The 26,731-nt window shown below is 47.8% G+C and overlaps 1 protein-coding gene across 1 annotated transcript in view; it reads left to right on the top strand.

Moving 5' to 3' along the window:
• The window catches only part of LOC119403075 (uncharacterized), a 42,543-nt gene that overhangs the window by 732 nt on the left and 15,080 nt on the right, over nucleotides 1-26,731 (top strand). The gene's annotated exons all lie outside the window — the stretch shown is intronic.

Here is a 26,731-nt window from a genome sequence, read left to right as displayed (position 1 = left end):
AGCGAAAGTACAGTGTGTCCGTAAAACCATGGTACGCTTTAGACAGGTCACAGAAAATTGATGATGCAATGTGGAAATGGGAAATCTTCACCAAATACACGGAAAACTCTTCGTGTTTCTTACCTGTTCAGTACAGTTCAATGTTACCGCCATTTTTTTCTCGTCATAGGTTCGGAAAAAAAAAAGAGCTCACTCAGGACTCACTCAAGAAATATATTTTGCTCTTACGGCTCACTCTGACTCAAACTCATCAAAACTTTCCTCAGCTGTATTCAATTGGACTTAGACTCACTAAACTTTTTTTTTTTTCAGCCGGACTTTCTCGGACTCAAACTCAACGACATATTACTCAGCCTGATTCACTCAGACACAGACTCAGGGCTCCATCTGAGTCTGAATGAGCCTGAGTGAGTCAACTCATGAGTGCGATAGCATAAAATTAGCTTTTTCGACCGTGGTTTCAATGCTCTTTAACGCCAACATCTCAGATAATTGGTGCTCTACGCAGCGCCTTTTGACCTTGTACCTTCAAGTGCGAGTTATCAGTTATTGCGCTCCAGTAACGTCATTTTTATTGAGAGACTTCCCTCACACGAAATATTTTTATCAAGACCTTATCGTGAAGAGTCTGCGCGGAAAGGTCAAGGAACACCCCCCCCCCCTCCCTGAGCTCACGCCTCTGATCAATAAATATTTGTGGTGGCGTATGAAAGCTAGTACGTTGAAATATGTGTGTGTAGACGCGACTATAAACGGGATCCGATATCAGGCTGATACTAATGCTGAAGGTGGATATATAGGACTATAGGTCGGCAAAACAAGTGAAGATCACTCAGACGCACTCAAGCAATATATTTTGCGCTTAGGGCCCACTCGGACTCAGACTCACCAATATTTTCCACAACCGGACTCATTCGGACACAGGCTCACTAAAATTTTTCTCAGCTTTTCCACTCGGACTCAAACTCACCAATATATTACTCAATCGGACTAACTCAGACTCAGAATCACGGCCCGACCTGAGTCTGAGTGAACCAGAGTGATTCGATCCATGAGCGGATTTGCCGACCAATGGTTCTCCTATACTCGCCTAAACGATAATGAAGTTCTTTTCACACGCGGTTAGCGACATGTAGTCTAAGAGTGAATAACGTCTGTGATTCTCTGCTTGAAATGATTAATGTCATTGATGCGTTCATTGTACACGTTGCTTCTCATAACCCCATAAGTAAAAGTATAATGGCGTCAGGTCCGAGGCTCGCAATAGTCAAGTCTTGACAGATTCCCTGCCAATTAGCCACTGGGTATAACTATCTAGTGCACCATTATTTTACGGACACATTGTACTTCAAAAAATATGTTCGACGAAAACTTCAAATCGCGTATATGAACGAATGGGGTGAGAGCTTCGTATTTGTGCAGCAGTTGTCTTTAACCCTGGTAAACTATCGCCGCCGCTTAGCGCGCCCCCATCCTACGTTCGCGTTACATCAGGTGAGTGCACGCAGACGTTCAACTCCTGATGTCAGATAGGGTTCGTGACACTGAAAAAATATGCTCGTAGTCCGTCAGATAGGAGCAAAAGCACGCGAATATAAGTGATAACGCTTTCTTATGTTGTGTTTTGTATGTCGCTTTATGTAGAACCATTGCCAGGTTCGGTGCACTGGTGAAATGCACTTGCGCTTACAGCATTCAACTTCTTCGACGAAATACAATTTTAGTCCTTAGTCGGTTAACCCCTACGAAAAAACGTAAGCTCTGCCCACAGCAATCGCTACCCTCCCAGAGAGGATTTGCGTAAGTGCTCCATCGAATAGCGCATACTGCTCCGCTATGTGGTTATGGCGCTCGACTACTGACCCCAAGGTCGCGGGATCGAATCCCGGCCGCGGCGGCTGCATTTTCGATGGAGGCGAAAATGTTTGAGGCCCGTGTACTTAGATTTAGGTGCACGTTAAAGAACCCCAGGTGGTCGAAATTTCCGGAGCCCTTTACTACGTCGTCTCTCATAATCATATCGTGGTTTTGGGACGTTAAATCCCAGATATTATTATTGATAGCGCATACTCATTTTTGTGATGTGAAGGACGTCTCGAGGTGTTTCAGTTAGTTGACTTTCCCATACCTAAAGACGCTTGTGTCGCTGGTTTTATGTCGGAAACTTGAAAATCCTGGTAATTTCATCGCAAATTCTGATATCGCTGCTAAGATAAATGCCACATTTTAGGTAGTAACGGCGAACCTATAGCTCAAAATATACGTAGTATATACATAAGCGAAGAAAAAGTACTTAAGGTTGGAGCGGAAACCAGGAAGCACGACTGTCTGCCACAGGTGAAGGGCCAACAAGGCGCGATTCTGTGAGTGGAGCTTAAATTTTTTCTCGGGTCGCAGCTGGCTATAGTTTGTTCCACTTGGAATGATATTATCGTACTGTCGACAATTATTTCGCATTACATTTTAATAATCGTTGGGGTTTAACGTCCCAAAGCCAAGATATGATTACGAGGGACGCCGTAGTGGAGGGCTCCAGAAATTTCGACCGCCTGGGGTTCGATCGCCTGCGACGGGCCTCAAGCATTGCCGCCTCCACCGAAAATGCGACCGCCGCGGCTGGGATTCGATACCGCGACTTTCGGGTCAGCAGTTACAACACCACAACCACTAGACCACCGTGGCGGGTATTATCCTATCAAATGTTGTGAAATTAATGAGTTATATTTGGGCAGGTTGCGAAGTCATATGTAGATGCCGACAGCAGTCCATACGCTATTGAAATGCCAGCCACTGTGTACTTCATGTAAAATTATCTCATGCAACACCCGCACTTGCAACGCCCTATTCGCATTAGTTAGAACAACCAGATAAACATAAAAAAGTGAAAGGCAACCAAATGTACAAAAAAAAGCTTCTCAAATACGTTTCAATCCTGAATGTATATATTGTAAGCACATTTATCGTACTTCATCGTTCTCACTTGTACATAACCATCATCATCGCCATTGGGTTGGTTGGTTGCTGTTCTGAGCCGAGGCAGACATCGCGGAATAAACGCTGCTGCTGGCCCTGCCTGGTGAAGTCTTCCTGCGTCTTTCAGAGACGTCTTTCAATATTTTCCTGCCCTCAACATGTCTGGCTTTACTAAATGCCTAAAATTTAACCCTCTGTCATTTGATAATACAATGTGGGGGGTCCTTTGTGTGTGGCGCATATTTTTGCCATTCTACAATTTGTTATAAAGAGGACATCACACCAAATACACGTCTGAACTTTGTCCTTTTTCGCACTGGTGATTCAAGGGTGAAATGATTATTTATTTTGTTACTCTACGCGCGACCAAATTGCATTTGAGAGCAAAAAGATTCTGGCATATTCAGTCGCTCATTCTTAGTTTGCTGCGTCTGTCTCATGAACGCTTTGCACGGAGCTGTGGAAGTACGAGCTCTGCATCTATTCGCGACAAATGCTGTGAAACCAGACATTACCTAGCATCGATCGTTAGGGTGTATGTGGCTTAATAAGCTTGAAGAAAATAATTGCGACAGGCGAATACAAGAAACTGCTGACAACTACGGCAACTTTATACGCAAATGGTTCCTTTTGAAACGACCTTTTTTGTAATTGAGCAGCAGTAAAGTAAAAAAAAATTGAGTAAATACAGTAATTTCGTTCCATATCATTGTTCAAACGTTCCATTTATAATGTTCGTTGACAAATTTTACCCTGCAGACAAAGAGAATAGCATTGAGTTGCCCGCTAGTTCGGCATTTTGGTTGTCTGTCGCCTTGTTGACACAATAAGCTCATATTCCCACATCTCCGGTAACAGTATACAGTGGAATCAGGGCATATCGAATTGTAAGGAGATCACAAAAGAGTTCTATGTAGTGCGGATTCGATGTATAAAACATTTTATATGTTTATAGAAAATATTTTCAAGGAAACTTTACAACTGTTTGATGTACACAATAATTCGCTGTATGTGAGTTCGATATATGCGGGTTCTACTGTACTCCTAACTTCCTCTGATATTCACGGCCTATCTAATAACGACTCCCATGCAGTGTATTAAAATTTTTTGAGGAGTATTTTCTCATTTTTGGGATTATTAGTATCGGCGTTATTTGCTTTATTCTTGCTAATCCCTACTAAAACGTTCCGTATGTCATTCCAATAATTCCGTATGTTTCCGTAAGAATCTTATGGAAATATAAGGAAAATATACTGAAAACATATGGATTCCGTATGGAAACATATAGAATAATTGGAATGGCATACGCAACGTTTCAGTAGGGATGCACCTGCCCAGTACTGTGACGAGCATTCTCGGGAGTTCGCTTGTGAGGCGGGAACCAGAAAAATAGTACAAATGTGGTAATTTTGTGTGTACAACGACTCCTTTGTTTTTCATGTTGCTGCTACATCCGGGGTCTCTACAACGTCACGTACTCAGGAAAATGGTGAGTCTGTTTTCAGGCTGAAGCCTTATACGCATCATCAAACCGAAAAAAAAGCTCCCGTCGGCATCAAGAACACGAGTGGCACCAGCAATCTCATAACGTATCGCAAAACACCGAACATCGAGTAAAGCATGGCAAATTAAGTAAGAATGAACTGAAAGTAACTGGGAGACACACTAGTGTTCGAGAAGTAAATTTAACGTGCACGAAAGTAATTAGGAGCAAGAAGCAATTAATTGTAAGCAATTCTGCGTGACATACAGTAATTAGGAGTAAAGGAGTAATTGAAAATAAATTCAAAGGAATTTGAAACATCTAGTTAAAATACAAAAGGTCAATGACTCTGCAAAGTAAAATTTGTAACTATAAATATGTAAAATCAGTAAAAAAGAAACTGTACACATATGACTTCGTCACACAGCATTACGTCGACTTTATTTTCTCGAATTTGCGTGCAGGAACTCGGTACGGGGCCTGAAAGAACGGTCGGAGATTTTCTTCGGGAATAATGCGGTCTGTAGTAACAGGGCTTTGCCGAAATCTTGAGAACTACGAGAATACTCCTTGTGTTGTATTAGCGAGCCCTTGAGCTGTTCTTACTATTGCGGTGCAATATTCTGGCTTATGTCGTAAGCTAGTTGAGGAGCTTGGACCGCCGGGATAAGTTCGGTAGAGTCCGCGAAGCCGAAAGCGTCGCTGGCTTCCACAATTTATTTGCTCTCTGGGCTGCCGGAACAGGATCGGTGTTGGCGTCGCAGGGTCTGTTATGCTCCTTAGGTTGAGGTCAAGGTCTTAATCTGCCTGGAGCTTTCGGGAAGGAGCCCGCGCTTTGTGTGTAGGATTTGCTGCCAGCGGATAGTTCGACGATCTGGGATTTCTTTATCGTCTTCTTCGCGGCTTGGGCTTGGATCACCGCTTCAGGGGGGAGTCAGGAATATGAATGAAGCAGCATTTGAAGCAGATGTCACGTGGCTGTGAGCCTGAAGAAAGCAAACCGCGGCCGGCGAAGATCAAACGCTTGATTGGGCGAACTTCTGCCCAGTAAATGAAGTGCCACTCAATGTGCAGCAAAAGCGGCAAACACAGACGTCGATCGTCGGTAATGTCATCGTCGGTGGAACGTGTCATCTTACTTACAAGTGTGGTCGATCAATGCAGCGTTATCGCTGATGCTCGTTTTCGATCTAGAATAAACTCGACTACTCGTTGCTTGCACTCAATCTTAGCAAAATAATAACAATAATTGTCGGAGTTTTACGCCCCAAGTACCATGATATGCTTATGAGGGACGCCATAGTGGAGGGCTCCGGAAATTCCGTTCATCTGCTGTTCTTTAACCTGCACCTAAATCAAATACAGGCATCTAGCATTTCACGTCCAGCGGAATAGACCGCTGTGAGAGTTCCTTTCTTTTGTCCTTATTTTCTTTTTTCGCGCTGCTTCAATTAATTCGCCACATATAGACCGACCTGCCCAAACATACAAGTTGTTGCAATATCTGCACATTTTATTAATACTTCGTTAAAACGCAGTTTTACTGCATTTTTTTCCTTTTCGCACAGTTCCGGTGGTCCAGAATTTGACGGCAAAAGTTCTGGGTGAGACATCCATCAAAGTGGAGTGGTCCGCCCCGGCCGAAGGCGCAGACGAATACAAAGTGTCCGCTGTAGCCGTAGACGCACCACCAGCGGTCGTCTTCACGAAGGACACATCGGTGACCTTCAGACACCTTGTTCCACAAAAGGAGTACAGTATAAAGGTGGCCATTATGCACGGTCAAACTGCTTACGAAAGATACGCCAAAGTAAATGCGACGACCAATGAAATTGGTAAGTTTGTTTTGAAAATTATTGCGTGTCGAGTGTTTCAGCGTGTACAGCGTGAACCACTCCTCACATGTGAAGCGGCTTTAACCACTGGAAACACACTTCTGCAAAACAATAATTTGCATAAATGGAGGTATAACGCTTTTTGGCTTGCCTAAACAGCAACTTTCGTTTGCTCAATGTTTGATATTTTACCTGAAATACCCTTGATGAGCTAAAAGAGGGGAAAAATTCCTCTACATGGGCTGCCGCTGGGGCTGGTGATTCAACAAACGGAAGGAACTAAAGCTGTTATGAGTTGCCAAAATATTTGTGGCTCGTAAGACAGAGTCCCGGCAGATAATGGAATTCACTAATCTAAAAAGCTCTCAAAATTAGGCGAGTTTAGATTAATAGATCTGTCTTAGAGCTACGCCTACAAGCCCACCAGAAATTGAGTGTATACCTAATACTGCCACGCCCACTTCTTGTCTTGTTTTGATGTATTCGGATTTGACCGGCGGGGACGGTTATCAACGCTCGACGCTGTCCGCTAAGCAGTGTTCGAGAAGCTTCGCGATGGTAGTAGATTGTTTTGTTAAGATTGCGCCCCGCACGCGAATGTTCCAGCTTTGTCTAGAGATAACGCCGCCACCAGCGATCTTGCTGGAAAGTTCGATAGCGCCTGTATAAAAGTCGACGCGCTTGACCGCTTGTCAGTTGATCGACGGTCGACGCTCTGTTCATCGCTATCAGTGTGTTGCTGTAGTTTGACTTTCAGTTTCTCGGCCACAAATTCGGCCAAATAAACAGTTTCATCTCGGACGTGCCGACTGTTGTCTTCGTCGACGTCACGACCACGTGACATCTGGTGGAGGTGCTGCTTCTTCCATGATCCGGACGCCCCAGCGAAGCGCTGACCCAAGCCCAAGCCGCGAGGAGGACGACGGCAAAGAAAACCCCGATCGTCGAACAAGCCGCAGGCAGAAGGGACTGCAGCCAGAGCACGGGCTCCTTCCCAAACAAACTAGGCAGCCCCAGGTCCCAACACCGACCGCAGCGACGATGACCGACCCCGTGCAGCCTGCGCCGATCCTACTCCGGCAGCCCAAAGAGCTGCCAACCTTCCGCAGGTTGTCATTCGAAGACCCGGGAACCTGGCTCGAGACTTTCGAAAGGGTCTCAACATTCAACACCTGGGACTCTGAGGACAAGCTGCGCCACGTTTACTTTTACCTTGAAGACGCAGCAAGGACCTGGTTCGAGAATCGGGAGTCCACTCTTCGAACTTGGGACGCCTTTCGCAGCACTCTCCTGCAGACGTTTGCAAGCGTCGTCAGAAAAGAAAGAGCCGCAGCCTTGCTAGAGACGCGGGTCCAACTTGCGAATGAAAGCGTTGCCATATTTGGAGAGGAAATGACCAGACTGTTCCGCCACGCTGACTCAGCCATGCCTGAGGACAAGAAAGTCAGGTTGCTCATGCGAGGGGTAATGCAAGAGCTCTTCGCTGGGCTGATGCGGAACACACCCTCGACAGTCCAAGAATTCATCTCAGAGGCGACGACGATTGAGAAGACGCTGGAAATGCGCAACCGCCAGTATTATCGCCGATCGATTCAAGACAGCCCAGCGGTTCATGCCTACGGCTCAGACGACCTGTGTGAAACGATCCGAGCGATCGTGCGGGAAGAACTGCGCAAGCTATTACCTTTACCAGAGCCTGAAGTTGCCTCGATTGCTGACATCGTCCCAGAGGAAATCCAGCAGTCTCTGGGCGCCCCCGAGTCAGCGCAGCCGCAGCTGCAAGCAGTGAGCTATGCTGCTGCAGCCCGACGCAACGCCCCGCCTCCTCGCCCACGTCTAGACGCCGCGCCGCCCCAGCAGTTCCGCCGCCAGGCACCACCGCCGCCGCCACCGACGTCATACCGCCCGCCAGCCGGCCAGCTATACACGTCGAGGAAGACCGACGTTTGGCGCGCCCCCGACCACCGCCCACTCTGCTACCATTGCGGGGAAGCTGGCCACACTTACCGCCGCTGCCAGTACCGACAGATGGGACTGCGTGGGTTCGCCATCGACGCGCCGCGTCCACAGCGAGGGGAAAGACCACGCGACACCGCCGACTACCTCGCGGGAACGCAATGGACGCCCCGACAACCTTCCCGTTCGCCGTCGCCAGGCCGCTACGTCTCCCCCCAACGCCGACCATACACTGGCCCAACGCGAGCCCGGTCACCCAGCCCCTATCCGGAAAAATAAGGGCAGCAACCGATGGAGGTGCGGTTGCTGTACGACGAAATACCGAATATCCTCCGCCGCCGACGACAACGCCGCAACGAAATCTAAAGAACACGCCGCAAGCCGAACGAAGCCCTGACGTCGAAACTTCACGGCCAGAAGAAGACCTGACGACGCAACTTCGAAGCAGCGGGACAAACGGACGTAGCCGTGATCCGACGCCGCGACCAAATCGAAACGGTAGGCGACGAACGAGTGACCTCGACGTTCTCATCGACGGCCACAACGTCACCGCTCTCGTCGATACTGGAGCTGACTATTCTGTCATCAGTGGACCGTTCGCGACGAAGCTGAAGAAAGTCAAGACCGCCTGGGAAGGCCCCGAAATCCGGACAGCTGGAGGTCACCTAGTAACGCCGGCAGGAATCTGCACAGCGAGGGTCTCCATCAACAACCGGATTTATCACGCAAGCTTCGTAGTCCTTCAGCATTGCTCCCGAGATGTCATCCGTGGTATGGACTTCTTAGGCCTTCATGGTGCAGTCATCGACCACAGATCCAAGTCGATAACACTATCTACAGAAAAAGCATTACCGCGGTACACGCCGCCAGGGAAGCATGCTTTAATGTGCTGGAAGACCAGGTCACCATTCCCCCTCGCTCCAGCGTCATCATTTCCGTCGGCACTGAGAAAGTAGCAGACCTGGAAGGCGTCGTTGAAGGCGACCAGCACCAGTTGATTAACCGCGAGATTTGCGTCGCAAGAGGAATAGCAGACTTGCAGGGAGGCAAAGCAACAGTGATGCTCACAAATTTTAGCAACGAGTATAAGCACGTAAACAAAGCCACGACAGTCGCCTACATCGAAGATATTGTGGCAGCCACCAATGCTTTCGCCATCGCCGATTCTTCCGAGCCCACACCGACGAACCAAGCTCCTCAACCAGCTTTCAACGTCAATGCTAGCCTCCCGAAGCATAAACAAGAAGAGCTCAAACCCCTGCTCTTGAAATACAGGGACTGCTTTTCGTCATCGACAAGAATCCGCCAGACCCCAGTCGCAAGACATCGCATCATAACAGAGGAAAATGTCAGGCCACTCCGGCAGAGCATGTACAGAGTTTCGACGCGAGAACGCGAATCCATAAAGAAACAAGTCGACGAAATGCTACGCGACGACATCATCCAGCCGTCGAAAAGTCCATGGGCGTCACACGTGGTGTTAGTGAAGAAGAACGGAACCCTACGCTTCTGCGTCGATTATCGCCGCCTGAACAAAATCACGAAGAAAGACGTTTACCCTCTCCCATGGATAGACGACACCCTGGATCAACTCTACAACGCGATGTACTTTTCGTCGATGGACCTCAAGACCGGCTATTGGCAATTCGAAGTCGACGAGAGAGACCGAGAGAATACTGCCTTTATAACACCAGACGGCCTCTTCGAGTTCAATGTTATGCCCTTTGGTCTTTGCTCGGCACCTGCGACGTTCCAGCGCGTTATGGACACCCTGCTGGCTGGGTTGAAGTGGCAGACTTGCCTTGTGTACTTGGATGACGTCATTGTGTTTGCCTCAAGCTTCGAGGAACACCTCCGGCGCCTTGACGCTGTACTACAAGCAATCAAGACCTCTGGCCTCACCTTGAAGCCTGAAAAGTGCCGCTTTGCATACGAGAAGCTACTGTTTTTGGGTCACGTGATCAGCAAGGGTCCTGTTCGCCCAGACCCGCGGAAACAGCTGCCATCGCTGCCTTCCCGCCACCCACAGACACGAAAGCCGTGCGCCGTTCTCTCGGCTTGTGCGCCTACTACAGGCGCTTCGTCATGGAATTTTCACGAATCGCCGAACCGCTAACTCACCTCACGAAGACCGACGTGCCATTCAAGTGGGAAACAGCGCAAACCGAAGCATTTGAAGAACTGAAACGACGCCTTCAGATGCCTCCGATACTAGCGCGTTTCGACGAATACGCCGACACGGAAATCCACACCGACGCAAGCAGCGTAGGACTCGGCGCCGTCCTTGTGCAGAAGACTGACGGGCAGGAAAGGGTCATCAGTTATGCTAGCCGGTCGCTATCAAAGGCAGAAACGAACTATTCCACAACAGAAAAGGAGTACCTAGCGATCATCTGGGCTGCATCCAAGTGTCGCCCCTACCTCTACGGCAGGCCCTTCAAAGTTGTGAGCGACCACCACGCATTGTGTTGGCTAGCTAACTTGAAGGACCCTTCAGGTCGCCTCGCACGGTGGCGCCTACGACTTCAAGAATTCGACATTACCGTCGTTTACAAGTCCGGAAGAAAACATTCCGACGCTGACTGCCTGTCTCGCGCCCCCGTCGACCCACCGCCGCCGGACGATAAGGAGGTCGACTCCTTCTTGGGAACCATAAGTGCCGACGACTTCGCTGAACGACAGCGAGCGGATCCAGTACTCAGAGGCCTTGTGGAATACCTCGAGGGCAGGACCACCGTTGTTTGGTAGGTATTCACGCGGGGACTGACGTCGTTTTTCTTGCGCAATGGTGTTCTCCTAAAGAAGAACTTCTCACCGCTTCGAGCCGATTGCCTTCTCGTGGTACCCTCCATACTGCGGCCAGAGGTCCTCCAGGCTCCGCACGACGACCCGACGTCTGGACACCTGGGTGTTTCTCGCACGCTAGCAAGAATACAGGAGAAGTACTACTGGCCGCGCCTTTCCGCCGACGTCACTCGTTACGTAAAGACCTGCCGGGACTGTCAGCGACGCAAGACACTGCCCACTAGGCCAGCCGGACTCCTGCAGCCTATCGAGCCACCTCGACGGCCGTTCCAGCAAATCGGGATGGACTTCCTGGGGCCGTTCCCGACGTCCAATACTGGAAACAAATGGATCGTCGTAGCTACCGATTACCTCACCCGCTACGCTGAGACAAGGGCCCTGCCCAGAGGCAGTGCCACCAAGGCAGCGAAGTTCTTCGTTGAGAACATCGTCCTGCGTCATGGCGACCCAGAGGTCCTCATCATCGACAGAGGTACGACGTTTACTGCTGACCTAACTCACGCAATACTGAGATACAGCCAAACAAGCCACCGCCGGACCACAGCGTACCACCCACAGACAAATGGCCTCACCGAGTGGCTAAACAAGACCATCGCCGAGATGTTGGCCATGTATGTCGACGTCGAACACATGACATGGGATGCCATCCTTCCGTATGTGGCCTTCGCATACAACACGGCCGTCCAAGAAACGACGCAGATGACGCTGTACAAGTTGGTCTACGGAAGGAGCCCGGCGACGACGCTCGACGGCATGCTACCCAACGTCACCGACGAAGAAAAACTCGATGCCGCCGCTTACTTACAACGTGCCGAAGAAGCTCGACAGCTCGCCCGCCTACGCGTCAAAACCCAGCAGCACACGGACAGCCGTCGCTACAATCTTCGACGAAGCTTCGTGGAATACCAGCCCGGCGACCGTGTTTGGGTCTGGACGCCGATACGCCGACATGAGCTTAGCGAAAAACGCCTTCGGCGATACTTCGGGCCATACAAGGTTCTTCGACGCCTCGGTGCTCTTGACTACGAGGTCATCCCGGACGGCATTACGAACTCCCAGCGACGCCGCGCACGACCTGAAGTCGACCATGTCGTGCGCCTTAAGCCGTTTTTTGCGCGTTAGCGAACCTGGGGACTCTATTTTTTCCTTTGTTATTGTAATTTATTTGTGTATGCACTTGTTTTTTTTCTTCTTCTTTCACAAGCATCGGGACGATGCTTTTACAGAGGGGGGCAATGCCACGCCCACTTCTCGTCTTGTTTTGATGTATTCGGATTTCACCGGCAGGGACGGTTATCAACGCTCGACGCTGTCCGCGAAGCAGTGTTCGAGAAGCTTCGCGATGGTAGTAGATTGTTTTGTTAAGATGGCGCCCCGCACGCGAATATTCCAGCTTTGTCTAGAGATAACGCCGCCACCAGCGATATTGCTGGAAAGTTCGATAGCGCCTGTATAAAACCGACGCGCTTGACCGCTTGTCAGTTGATCGACGGTCGACGCTCTGTTCGTCGCTATCAGTGTGTTGCTGTAGTTTGACTTTCAGTTTCTCCGCCACAAGTTCGGCCAAATAAACAGTTTCATCTCAGATGTGCCGACTGTTGTCTTCGTCGACGTCACGACCACGTGACAATACATTTGATCAAAGATTACAAAAATAAAGAAAAAGAACCTAACTATAGAAGAGAAGACGAGACTATGGCGTCCCCCATAATCATATCGTGGTTTTGGGACGTAAAACCCTAGACTCCTACTTACAAACGAAAACTAATTAGCCTAGGCTCAACCTAGAAATCATTAAGCATTTCTTCGATTTGTATATTATATAATAGCATACTGAACAGGCAGATGTAATAATTAATGCTAATAATTATTTATTACCTATTATTTGATAGTATTATTAGTGCAAACGGATGCGCCCGGCAGGTGTTGAGCCAGCTAATAATTTCTGCTACATTTTCTGTGAAATGTAGTTACCAGCGCGAAAAACTTAAAGGAGGCGAAAAGTGTGTGGTAGGACGCATGGCTAATGCTATTGATCTCGGGGTGGTGCAGCGCGAAGAAGGTGGGAGTGTTCAATGCTTTTACATGTGCGTGCGCGCATGTGCTTGCCAGTGCGCGTGCTTATGTATACATGCAAAATTTAAAGGGGTACTGACACAAAATTTCGCGGCTGAGATAGCCTGCTGGATCGATTGCCGTGTACGTCGTGTACCATCTGCAAAATATGGACAGCGAATAAAGCTTGGAAGGTATTTTATATGAATTTTGAAGTTCGCGAGCGCGATCTAGCATTATAGGCCGCACCTGTTGCATTGACACCCTCGGAGGTGACCCGAGGTGACCCCCCTACTTCCCCTACGTAACCGTTGCAGCCGGTACAAGTTATGATGACGTCGTAGCCGCCATTTCTGTTTTGACGCGCTTCCCGACGAATCGCTCCTCGCCAGCGGGTCAAGCCTGAAGTGATTCGCCACGTCGAAAATTCCTTCCATCCCCGCCGCAAGAAAATCGTCGCCGTCAGACGACGATGAGCCCGACGACGACAGACCGTGCGGAAATGCGTCACTGTTCTGTGTGCTCACGTGACCGAGCGTTTCACTCGCTAGGTGGTGACAGTTGCCCCGACGGCTTGTCGTTTTTGGAGCTCTGTAAAACCGAAACTAAGCTGTGTCGGTAATGAGGAGCTTGTAATTAATTATCTGTCGCGCGCTGCAGCAAACGATGTGCCGTGTTATGACTAACAGGCCCCCAGCAACACATTGCAGCAAAAAAACGCGGGGCGCAAATTTTTGTGTCAGGACTCCTTTAAGCATTTCACAGGGTTGGTCAACCCCGTCCCCCTTTTTAATCTCACGCTCTGGCTATGCAAATATTACGCCACATCATAATTTAGATAAGGGATGGTAACTGCAGCCATTTCAGTGGAACGTGCCTTCAATGATTTATTCTCGTATGTGCAATTGCAATAATAATTTCTCGGGTTTAAAGTGCCAAAACATCGTTATGATTATAAAGCGCGCCCTGGTGGAGGGCTCCGGAAATTTAGACAATGGGTTGTTATTTCACATGTACGGACATGGCACAGTAAGCGGGCCTCTAGCGGTTCGCCGCAATCGAAATGTGGTTGGGATCGAACCCGCAACCTTCCGGTCAGCACACGAGCGCCGTAACCATTGCACCACCGTGGAGCACCCATATGTGGAATTGTATGTCGAAGGCATTTCTACAAACGAATGCGGAAAATATGTGCTGAAAATTTATTATTGCAGCAGTTAATAAGCAAGAACGATATTGTTGGTGCATGATCATGTGCTGGGTATATAACAACCTTGAATTCCTTTGTTCTGTTCTCAGGTGGACACAACTCGGGTTCATCGAATGAAGTGTGTGGTCTTGTGACGCTGGCTCTACTGCTCCTTCCTTTAATGAAGTGCAGTTAAGCATGGATCCTGTGCTTTTATCGATGCATCGTTATCACCCCAAAGGAAACTCAGCGAGGAGAAGGCACTTCAGTATCGATGTGAAAGGAGATGTCCAGATTAAAATTTTCGGAATATACTGCGTCGTAATTCTTGCTGCCCTTTAAAAAACTCACAAAGTATCTTTTGACTTAGGCCGTCAAGTTACAGCAGCTGCTTCTACTGAAAAACAAAATACTATCCCCGATGTGCAGCGCCTATAGGGGCGCGTAGCAGACGCTTCATTTGCGCGCGTGCGATTTGCTGCTTGTGCGCGTTCCAGATAATTACTTTTGCGGCGATAGTGTGCGCAAAGGAGCCGCACTTTATAATAGTGGACACGTGTCCCATGTCAAAGCTGTGTGGGACGACAATGTACGCCACCATACGCGCCAAGTGTTTGCCACAGACAAGCGTCAACAAGCTTCCCTACGAAGTGGAGCTCATCGTAAGTACACCGCCTTCGTTATAACGTCGCGATCAATAATGCCTGCATGCGTTGACGCGTGAACCAACGTTTTTTCTCGACACAGTAGCTTCGTTTACGTGCCATGTGTTTATATATAGATTTTGAGGGAGTGCTGTCGCAACGGCGTATAGATTTCACAGGTGCGGCCACGCGAAGGGTCAGCGTTGGTAAAGCTTTGAAACCAGCACGATAAACTTGTGAAAAATAAACGATACACTTGTCATCATCGGTGCAGAAGCGCACAGCGAACATTCTGCACCGATGATCGCATTCCAGTGCCATCAATAGGTAGAATGCAGCCGATTTCGTCCAGCACACGCGTGATACCACGGCGCTTTTGTAAAGGAGCCGTAACCTTCCCCACATTCTCTGGCATTGCGCTTCGCGCCATTCGTTTTTCAAGAGAGTCTAGGCATCGCGTCTTATCGCTATTAACAACCTCATGTGCATTGTAACGTCTACAATGCAGGCGAGGCGACAAAGTGTAAACGTAGTAGCGTTCGCTGAATACGTAGCGACATAAATGGAGAAATAAAAACACGGTAATCGTTCTAACACTGCCGTAAACAAAGCGCGATTGCTTACTTTCTACGTCGTACAGCAGCAATCTACCAGCGTCGTCGCTCTCTCTCATGAAATAGCACCGGAAACCTGTAGAAGTGCGTTCCTGCGATTTTTTGTGTGTGTTTGAGCAGCCGACAATGCAGCAGTTATTTTTCGACATCGCTGAGGCCCGACAGAGTCGTTAAATCACGACGAAAACACATCCATCCGTGCACTCGCGTAGACGCTCGCTGGAACACTGCTCGCCGGGACCCGTCAGCGCTTCCGAGCCGTGGCGGCAGATGGCGTCGTCGGCGCTTTGCGCATCGCCTATACGAATTGTAAGTCATGAGGATCCAAACGCGTATTACAACGTAATACATATGAAAAAATCCGTAAACGGGGGGTGGGTGCCCGAGCTGACGTTTCCACAAGTGGACTTATCTTCCACAAGGCTGGAACTGATTTCCTTAGCTATCGTGTGTATTAGATGTGAAGTATCTTAAGGCGGAGCTCAATCCGGTGGTGGTGGTGGTGGTGTGCGGCGTGACCACCCTTACTGCGCATGCGCATACCCTGTCCACACACCTCTCCACTCACCCTCTCCCAACCCCTCTCCACTTTCCCTCTCCACTTTCTCTCTCCCCTTCTCCTCTCCACATTCCCTCTCCCATCCCCCTCTCCCCTCTTCCTCTGAAACGGGGGCTAGACATGCCGAAATTCTCTCCTGCGCAACGCCGCGATGAGCTCGAGCGCATGCGCGTCCCCTCCGCTTCTCTCTCCTCTCCCACGCTGCCCCCCTCTCGCCCGCCTGTCGACCGCGTTCCCCGCTCGCCCTGCGAGAATTAACGGCCAGGCTAGATGGAAGATACAACGCGCGTAGCGTCCCTCTTCGCGTTCCACGACGCGAGGTCGGTAGCATGCGCAACGAACGCCAACGGAACGCGATCGTGCAAGTGCTCCGGCTTCGCATCGCCTCATGGTCCCCTTTAGCGGGAGATGGTGTAATTTCTTTATGCCTCGTGCCCTCTCCAGCACAAGGGAGAAGGGGAGGGCAACTGCTATAGTGGAGGTGGTCGAGGGAGGGGGAGAGGCCGCCGTGACCAACTGGGAGAGTCATAAGGAAGGCGAAAAAAAGGAAAAAAAAAAGAAAAGATAAAAGGAACAAAGACCGCGGGGGGAAGGGAGAGGAGAGGGTATACGTTTCGCTGAATGATTGTCAGTGGAAGCACGCGGCATTTTAACAATAGTAGATTCGAAATTCCTAGAAGAAGGGCTTAACTCTCATTGGTTTCGCTGTGGATGTACCATACCGAATACATTCAAGAGCCCCCTTAGAAACGTTAATACCTGCTGGCTGGAGTGTATTGAACTTCTGAATAAGGTATGACTCTGTATATTTTCTGTCTCTCGGGGACCGGAAGTTTGACTGAAGTATGTAAGGTTTGAGATTTTCGAAGTTGTGACCTGGTACATTAAAATGCTGTGCCACTGCTTTGGGTAACTTCTTCGCCGTGTCCGCGTGGTGCCCGTTTAATCTAACATTAACAGGTTGTCCCGTTTCGCCAATGTACCGTTTTTGACAATATGACCATTCGATCATGTAGTTAACGTTGGAACTAGTGCAGGTAAAACTAGATTTTATATGGTGGACGTAATCACTTCCGGTGCATTTAACTACGTCATCTTGAAGGTGTTTACAAGTCTTACATCTTGGACGAGAACAAGGTGTTATGTGGGCAGTAGAACGAGGGTTTACTTTTGCATGCACTAACATGTCCTTAAAATTCCTGTTGCGGCGATACACGATCTTTGGTACTCCGGGAAACGCTTTTCTAAGGCGCTCGCTGCTCGCCAGTATTGGGTGATACTTACGGAGGATATTATTTATGTTTGGTAGCGCATTTGAGTACTTGGTTATAAATGCTGGCGGCTGGTTGGGCTGTGCTACGGGGGCCCTTTGAACTAGTGATGATTTCCTATCTAGTTGACATGCTTCGTTGTAGACCTTGTTAATCTGACTTCTTAATCTCATCTGCCCACCTGAGTTTCTGCCTCTGCCTCAAACGATTGCCTCCTTTGGAATCCAGTCTGTTACTCCTAATGACCAGCGGTTATCTTGCCTACGCGCTACATGTCCTGCCCATACCCATTTCCTCTTGGTTTCGACTAAGATGTCCTTAAGAACCGTTTGTTCCCCGACCCACTCTGCTGTCTTCGTGTTCCTTAAGGTTACACCATTCATTTTCCTTCGCATTAACTGCTGTGTCATCCTCAATTTAACATTGACCCCCTTCGTGAGCCTGCAGGTTTCTGCTCTCTGGCACGTCACGTGGCACAATATAACACGATGACAGAAAATTCTGCTGTTTTGTCGCATTTACGGACACGCTATGCAATTTTGACCCAGTGGTCTGTCAAGAGGTTCTGTTCAGGGTACGTTGCATCAAAAGATTTGTGAAGGGCTAGAACAAAATGGCCGAGTTATTTCAGGGACGCTTCTGTTGTGACAACACATACTTTTTCAGTGCTACAAACGTTTCTTATGGCACGCAAGGTCTCTGTTATAAAAACGCACATGCGACAGAGTTCACTCCTGTTGTCACGGCGAAAAAACTACTGTCGCATAACAGAACAGTCTATCGCTGCAGTAGGAATTTGTAGTAGCTACAGAGAAATCTTATCACAGCAGCAATATCTGTTATATTGACGGCAAGTTCCGCTGACATTTTCAAAAGCGTAACTGTATTCTTGCTATTTTTTTTCGCGTTAAAGGATTGACAACTACTTTTGTATAAACCTTTAAATGCTTACGGCAGTGCACGTTGCTACGCAAAACTTCCTTGTGGGTGCCTATAGCGGAGTTCGCGAGGCTGTTCTCAAGCACATTTTATATCCATGTAATTTGCCAATTATTTAGCATTTTAGGGTCGTGTACCAATGCGTTGAAATAAATGCACGGAGTCCCTAATGCATGCACCTAAGACGACTTGAAGGCGAAATCCAGCTTATTTTTCTTCACAGTCGATGTACCGATTCGGCCCCGCCACCCTCCGAAAGCTTTCTGCCCCTAACGAGGTTTCGTTCTGCCTCCAGGATCGAATGCCCCTCCCCTGTTTTTGCACAACCTCCGTGATCGGTCCACCTTTGGCCGAGTTACGATGTCATGTGATGGCTTCATCATGTGACCTGACGTCATGATGACGTCACAATGACTTCACCAAGTTTATCAATCTTTGACGTCATAATGGCGTCGTATGGTGACGCCATCACGCGACAAGTGTCCCCGATGTCGCGAGACGCCGACGGTCAATTTGGGCGTTTGATAAGGCATTTGAGGCTTTCGCCTCAAGAAATCTAATAAACTAAAGTGAACACGATACTGAAGTTTACTGGGGGCCAGCGCACCGCCGCTATCAGTGCCCACTGATCAGGTTATCTGATAAGCGGTAGTGGGTGTGCTGGTCAGATAGCTCCTGAATGGCGGTGTAATTCCTGTCAAGGAGCGGGGAGCATATAGAATGAGCTCACGCCAAGAAACCTCTTTGTATTCGTGGCGTAGGGGTCAGCGGGTGCGACTACCGTTCTTGTGGGCGAAAATGTCGGAGCATTGATTCTGTGGTCTGGTAACTCCGCGAAAGTTTTTACAGCAAAGTTGAGTCAATGGGGGGGGGGGGGGATGGAAAAAAACGCGAACAGCGCGGTTCGCAGTTTTCAGCGCGCTATGACCTGAGTGGCAATAAAAAGACGCTACAGTGGATCTCGATTGTATCATGGATGACTCCAGTGGCGTTTTATTATCATCTCGGCTACAACCGATTGAAAAGATATGCGAAACAGCACAGATCATAGATGTGGCACTGTTCGCATTTCTTTCCATCACCCCGGTACCTCAAGCCCCTAAGTTCTCAGGGGAGGGGGGATGGATGGATGGAGGGAGGGGCGTTCACACTTATAGCACTCATACTGAATAAGAATGACACTAGCTAAACAATACGCTAGCATGCAACCTTCCATCCTCCTAATTTTTAGTTCTCACATATGGCTGCACTCAGGACAAGTGCATCTGCCTTTTATTTGAAGCATCGCGTAGCAAATTTCATACGATGTTCACTGTAAAGATAAAAAGCTCCCTGCACCTACACGTTTAGCCTTGAAGTGATATTGTTATACACAGTTTCACTTTAATCATGGGCATATCTAAATGCCATCAGTGAGTCATGCACTCTCATCAGAGAGCTGCTAATCAGTTATTCATTTATTTATTCAGAAAACCCCCACAGGCTCCAGCAGGAGTATTGTGTGAGGGGGGGATTATACAGTGTATAAGATCACATAAGTGGAAGCATTAAAACGATACATGTTATGCTACATAAAGCTATGAAACAACGTTATATAATTGTTAGCGAGAGCAAGCGTGACATACAACTAATAAACAAAATGCAGAGATACTCATTTGTAAGGATACATCACTTGACAACAGCAAATTATACAATAGTTAGTGAAGAGCATGTATATGATTTAATGGAAGGTAGAAGCCACTAGTCATGAAAAAAAGTTATGATAAGCTACCACTATCCTCTTTTACAGCGAAAGCTGTTATGAGATCATTTCACCGGCCGTTTTTGGCGCCGTAGTTGTCCGCTGCCGCCGCCGCTGCCGCCGCCGCCGCCGCCGCCGGTGTCCGTAACCAGTATCGCTCGAAATAAGAAAAAAAAACGAAATAAGAAAAAATTCCAGGATGGAACGAGGTTCGAACCTGGGCCCTCTGCGTGGGAGCCCAGTATTCAACCTCTGAGCCATGCCGGTGCTTGAAACTGCTTTGCAAAAAGGTCCTATACAGCCTTCATGTCGGGAAGGAACCACATTAGCATATGAAATATAGCGTGGTAGAAGAGTAAAATAAGCACCAAGCGTCGCACAACGCGAATTCTGTAACCAGGCGTCACACAATGCGAATTGCGCAACGAGTAGGTTGTTGAATGCTTCCAACCCATTAGAAAGGGCTCTGCCATAATTCTTCGTCGTCATCAGGCACAGCATCAACAAAGTGGGCATAATGCCTTCATGCGTTTAGCATGTACCATGGCTCTCCGTAGAATGACGAAAACTGGCACAGTGCCTGCTGCCCTATTTCTCAAAAATTACAATGATTTATAGTGTAGTGGGTTCCTCGCAAGTGCACTTGTATTGGTTGCCAAGGAAGCCCATAAGCGCAGCCTTCATCGTCATCAGTCGTCGCGTCAACAAAGTGCACATAATGCCTTACAGACGTGTAGCTGGTGCCTCGCTTCTCCGCATAATGACGAATATTCGCTTAGTAGGTGCTTCCCAACTTCACAAAAATTGTGATTTATGGCGTAGTGGGTACCTTTCTAGTGTACCTGTATTGTAGCCCCAAGAGAGCTTACAACGGGCTCTAGGAACGCCGCTCTTCCAGCTTTCGCTGTGACTGTGCTGCGGTTTCAGCGCAGGCCTGGCGTTTTTTTTTCTGTCATGTGCATTTTTACATAAAACATTTCTGTTGCTACTTTGCTCTTAATACGCAAGCTTTTTTTACCATATGCATACATTCCCAAGCCACAAAATGAGAAAATTCGGCTTGTATGTGTTGCTATTGAAATAAGACTATTCTGCGAACGCACAGTTCGCTGCTTTCTGGATCGTCGCACTGAACCTTTCCACAGCATCTTCAAGATTGGAATAAAAATACCTGTGTCAGTCAACGCGCACTTCTGATATCATCGCGCTGAAAATGGTGAGGCACGACGCAGGCACGACTTTGTAAAGAGAGATATCAAAACAGTATACTTGTCAAACGGTCGGCGCATTCAACAAAAGTTTATTCTTACAGCCTACAACATTTGCAGATATACTGAAACAATGACCGAATGCTTACCATTATTTTCATGCAAATTCAATTAGTGATCAATCTCTTATATACCATTAAGCTTATAACATTTAGGGTTCAGTGGCACAGTGATCACTCTAAGGGTCTGTGTCTTTTTTAAATTCATTTTTTATAGCCTACGTTTCTGCACATCATGGAACAATTTAGGACACCTGCCGAGCAAAGTTACTTAGTCATAAATCTGTCATTACGCAATAGGCTGATAGTCTTTAGGCTTCATTGTCACAGTGATTATCGGAAGGAAGATTTCCTTTTTCAAATTTATGCCTACAGTCTGTAATGTTTGTATGCATACTGAAGCAATGATCAAGATTCAGCATTATTTACATGCAAATTGATTTAGTCATTGATCTTGCATATACTCACCAGGCTGCTAGCGTTTAAGCTTCAGTCACACAATGCTCACCCTAATAATAAAAGAATTGTCACATACGACAAAATCTTATTTCACTGTACAAATCCAGCGGTGTAGATCAGTGGTCCCCCAACTAGCTTCAACTGTTCACACAACGTTGCCACAACGTTGTGAATGTTGCCGCAACATTGCATACGTTGTGTCAACATTATGACAACAATGGGTGCTACTTGCGGGATGACGACAGAATAAGCTTTACAAGGGCAGATTGTCTGGCACTACTTCCCCGCTAACTTTGACTGAAAAGCATGATGCCACTCCCTATTGCACAGTGCTCACAAATACACGAAAAGCACATAAACCCAGCGAGGCCTCGCTAGTTTAGAAAAAATCACGCCTTATCCACGATGTGAATGATGATCGAGGAGCTGGCTCGGAGATAATCGGGTAAACCGCGAATGGAATGTACAATTCCTCTACTGTCATATAAAGACGTCACACGTTGTTATAGTAGCGATTGTGGTCAGGTTGTCGTCGAACCACAAGCGGCCGCAGACCTTGCAGCTGTGGCCGAACGTGTGGTCGAGGAAATCGCGCTTGAAGCGCGCGTCGGCGCCACCAACTTCAGGTAGCGACCGCTTTCAGCGCTTGGCCGCTGCATCCCGCGCCCGTACCTCTTCAAGGTTCTCTTGCCGCCGCTTCCGCACTGCTCCGGCTTCGCGGGCTTGTATCTCGGGGTTCGCACGACGCTGACGTCTCTCTGCGACCTCGCGAGCTCTCACCGCAGGTTCTTGGTGGCGAGCCCACGCTGCTGCTGCCTTGCGAGCCCTCCGCTCCACCGCCTTGTCTTCTTCGTTCATGGTATTAGTATCGAAGCGTACTGCCGGAGTGGAGCGAGCGCCGCATGCTACAGTTGGCTGTGCTATTAGCCCCGAGAAGTTGGGGTGGCGCCGCCTGGCGGGAGGCGTAGATGACGTCATGGCAAGGACTCTTCGATGCCCGCCGTGACGCGCCGGCACATCGCGCGCTTTCTTCGTGCGCTGTTCCACTGTTTACGTTCGCTTTTTGCCTGTCTCAAGCTTCAGATGAATGACGAAAACAGCATCGATAATGTTCCTAGTAAAACGACAAAAACTTTTATGCATCTTTTTTTCAGTCCCCAGCGGTGCCCGCGCGCCGTCGTGCACACTTTGAAAGTGATGATCAGGTTTGTCGTTGTGTCGCGCTGCTAACTTCGGGGATGGGTCTGATTCCCGACCACAGCAGCCGCATTGCGACGGGTGTGAAAAGCAACATTTCTCTGCTTAGATACAGAAGCACGTTAAAGAATTAGAGGTGGTCAAAATTAATCTGCAGCGTGTCTCACACTCGTGTCGTGGTCTTGACACGCAAGACATTATTAGGTTGCGTTGTCCACGGGCAATTCCTTTAAAAAATATGATGGCTTCGCCTCCACAAGTGTTATTTGCATCGGATGCATCTGGGATCGGCGGACAGCGTTCTTGCCCGTGTGCCAAGCCCCGCGCACGATTACGAGAGCGATTGAGCCTTGAAAAATATCTCGAAAGCGCTCGCCCGAGAATAGCGCCGCAGTTGTTGAGTTTGTTTTTCTTGTGTACTCGCTCACTCATCATGTTGTTTAGTTTCACGTTTTTCTCGCAATAATTTCGCGACTTCATTTCACAACATAAAACAGTTGAGTTAATTGCGGAAACTCCTTATTGCTGTCAGATTCTGTCTTCACGCAGCATCGTAGCAACGGCGCTGTTACACTTGTATAAGTACTAGTTTAGATAGCCAGCTCGTAAATTAATTTTCTTTACATTTGATATACCCCTGAGCATCATCAACCTTTATGTGGACATGACGTGCGAGACCATTAATTCACTCATTAAGGTGAATGACGTTCAATTAATACGTGGGCCACGTCACTGAGAGTGCCATCGAAACAGTTCAAAACGCTCCTTTCGACTTCCAGGCGTTCGTTTTGCAGGCGATTGCTATCAACAGTGCTCCTACGTGAATTTAACATTACCGCATGTGACCTGGCGGTTGATCGGACCAGCAGTTCAGCAAATCAGGGTATACGGCCACATAATCCCAGACGAGTTTTGAGAAGAAATGTTTACATAATCCAAGTATACTAACACCTCAGAATTTCCGAAACCATTGTGTGCATGGCAGTATTATTTTGTTTAATTTCCCGGATGTATTAAGTGATTATTTAGATAGACAGATTTATCTAAAGTCTCCTGTAGCAGAGATCGCAGTTCTGTCAAATCACCTAGATAATCTGCAAAGGCAGACATAACTTGTACGATAAACCACAATGTAGTTAGTGAATTGAAAACGTCCTAATTTAATTTGTAATCTTCGGGACGCGTGTTTTAACCGTGGAGTCTACGCCAAGTTGTAATGAAGTTGGGACCATTAGCGTAAATTATTTAGCACCGATGTCTTGGAGTACGCGGTGAAAACAACGAACGCATTGCTCTCGTGCATCACCATTTTCACGGTGAATCTTCCGTTCGGACGGGAATTCGCCCATTATAAGCTATATTATCCAAACTTTCTACAGCTTACTAAACCTTCGCTAATAGTGGAAACTTCCACCTTCTACCTTGGGAAATCTGCATCGCAAGAATGAGCAGTAATCACCACCGGATCGCGAAAGAGCGGGTACGCGGCGGGCGCAGAAAAAGGCGAGCCTCGGCAGCGGAGCAAGCGAGTCCTTGCCGTGACGTCCCATCGCCACGACTGCCGCGCCGCCAGTGTTCGTTCTCGGGGCTAATATGTGGTTTTGCCAGTGTTATTATCATCATCAAGGCTCTCGAAGAACAAGAGGAGGAAGACTTCTCTTTCGCACGAGCGTCCGCATGCTACAGTTGGCTATGCTATACGTGTTTTTGCTTGCGTTAATACCATCATCAAGTCGCTCTAAGAACAAGAGCAAGAAGACTTCTCTTTCGCACGAGCTGCGCCTGTAGCGGTCGCCTCTGCAACTAAGGTTACGCTTACGGTGCGGGACTTTGCCCTAGCTTAAGAACCTGACGAGCCAGCTCCTAAAAGTGAGCTCACAAAGAGTTCTGAGGCAATGAAAGGCATTTGCAAAAACATTTGCAGTAATCTTCAGTGGAATTTGCTGACAAGCTAGCTGATGACACGTAATTCATAGGTATACCAACAAAAATATAGCATGAATCCAGGAAGGTACATGACTGACAACTCTGTTCTGTGGCTTCTTGGTTTCTTGCTATCTTTGTGCTTTTATACCTATGATCGAACAATGCAGTTATCTATTCTTTTTTTAAATGACGTAGGCTTTCAGTTGTTAATTGTGTTTGGTTAAGTATCGGAGGAAGGCAGTGACAGTGTTTAAAAGCCATAATTGGAACTTTGATATGAAACTGCTCATTGTTCAGTATAACACAACGAAAGTTTTCTCGCAAGCTAGCAATGTTTTGTAACATGAATGAATAGCTTTGAGTGGCTACACATATGGAAAAATTCAAGGGACATATACGTAATAGAAATGCACTCGTTAACGCTTAAATATGTATGAGGCTGACCAATAGGCTCGTTACACACCCCGCACTCACCAAAAGATAGCCCCAGGCCTTTGTATTTCAACCGGATTTCAACCATTCCAGTAAAGGCTGTGACCCCTCCGCAGGCCGCGAACAATGAAGCGATGGCTATCTAGTAGGCGTGCTCGGCAAAGCAATAATTTGTCGTGAAATCTGTAGCTACAGCACGGAAGGGATAGCACGCGTCTTGTCTTCTCGGATCCCTTCCAAAGCATATTTTTATTAAATAGTCACAGTCGATATTACAAACTTATGATATGCTCATACGCGTCGTCGGCTTGTTTGCGAACAGAAGATGAACAATAGACGTAAATCCACCCATAGGCGTACACAAGGTTCTTCAAGAGAGGGCTCGGAGAAAGGGGAGAGGGGTTAGTTTTACCGCGTCGCCACCCTTTCCCCCTTTGGTCGAGCCCGAAAAAAAAACTTCGCAATGGATACGCAGATCGGAATGAAGCGATGATGGCTGTCTCACAAGGGCCTGCCTTCGGTCCTCGGCTTTCCGGGGCTAGAGGTTGGAAGTAAACAGCTCTTGGAATGCAGCATAAGAGGTCCTCGGCTACCAGTATCGTCACAAACCAGCATCACGATAACCCTGCGCATTCTGCAATAACGTGACAGGTCTGATGGAGTAAAGATATGGGGCTCACTTTACGCCCCCGTATGTGGTTAGGCGGAGAGGGCGACTTTGTTGTCCTTTTCTTTGTCCTTTTTTAGTTTTGTGATTCACATTACATAACAACGATGCGCAGTGAGCGTTCATGTTAAAGAGAGCCTGAAATGAAACCATGAATCGGTTTAGACTGATAAAATATGCTCTGAAAACTTTATTGTCGTTAATTTCACCATCGTAGGCTCAATATTAGAAGAGTAAATCAAGGTTAAAATTTCATTTCTCAACTTCACGCCGTAATCTCCGCGCGTGACGTCGCGCACTCCAAGCTGTTTCATTTGTATTTCGGCCACTGTGGCTCAACGAACTTTTCTGAATTTAGCAGGCTGTCTTTGACCCCCTCACAGGACAATGTACGTTATATTTACCTATTAAGAACTACGTAGGCACTAGCAGGCGGCGTCCAAATCTATGAAGCCACGGTTACTGATGTGGGAACTTCAAGGTGGCGTCGCCACTGGCATTTTATTTTTCCGCGTTTATCTCACTTACCAAGCACCTTCGCGAGGCAAACGTGGTGATTTTCGTATTGTTAGAAAGTAATTTACTAATACGATAAAAACCGACTTTCTCTTTAGTGTCTCTTTAATTTTCCTTGCACATTTCGAGGGCTAATGTTAAGATGTATTTTTTTTATCAAATATTAATGTCATTAGAATGAATTTCTATGTACTACTTATCAA

This window comes from Rhipicephalus sanguineus, chromosome 8 (assembly GCF_013339695.2).
Source record: "Rhipicephalus sanguineus isolate Rsan-2018 chromosome 8, BIME_Rsan_1.4, whole genome shotgun sequence".
Taxonomy (NCBI): Eukaryota; Metazoa; Arthropoda; class Arachnida; order Ixodida; family Ixodidae; genus Rhipicephalus; species Rhipicephalus sanguineus.
This window is presented reverse-complemented; position numbering and strand designations above follow the sequence as displayed.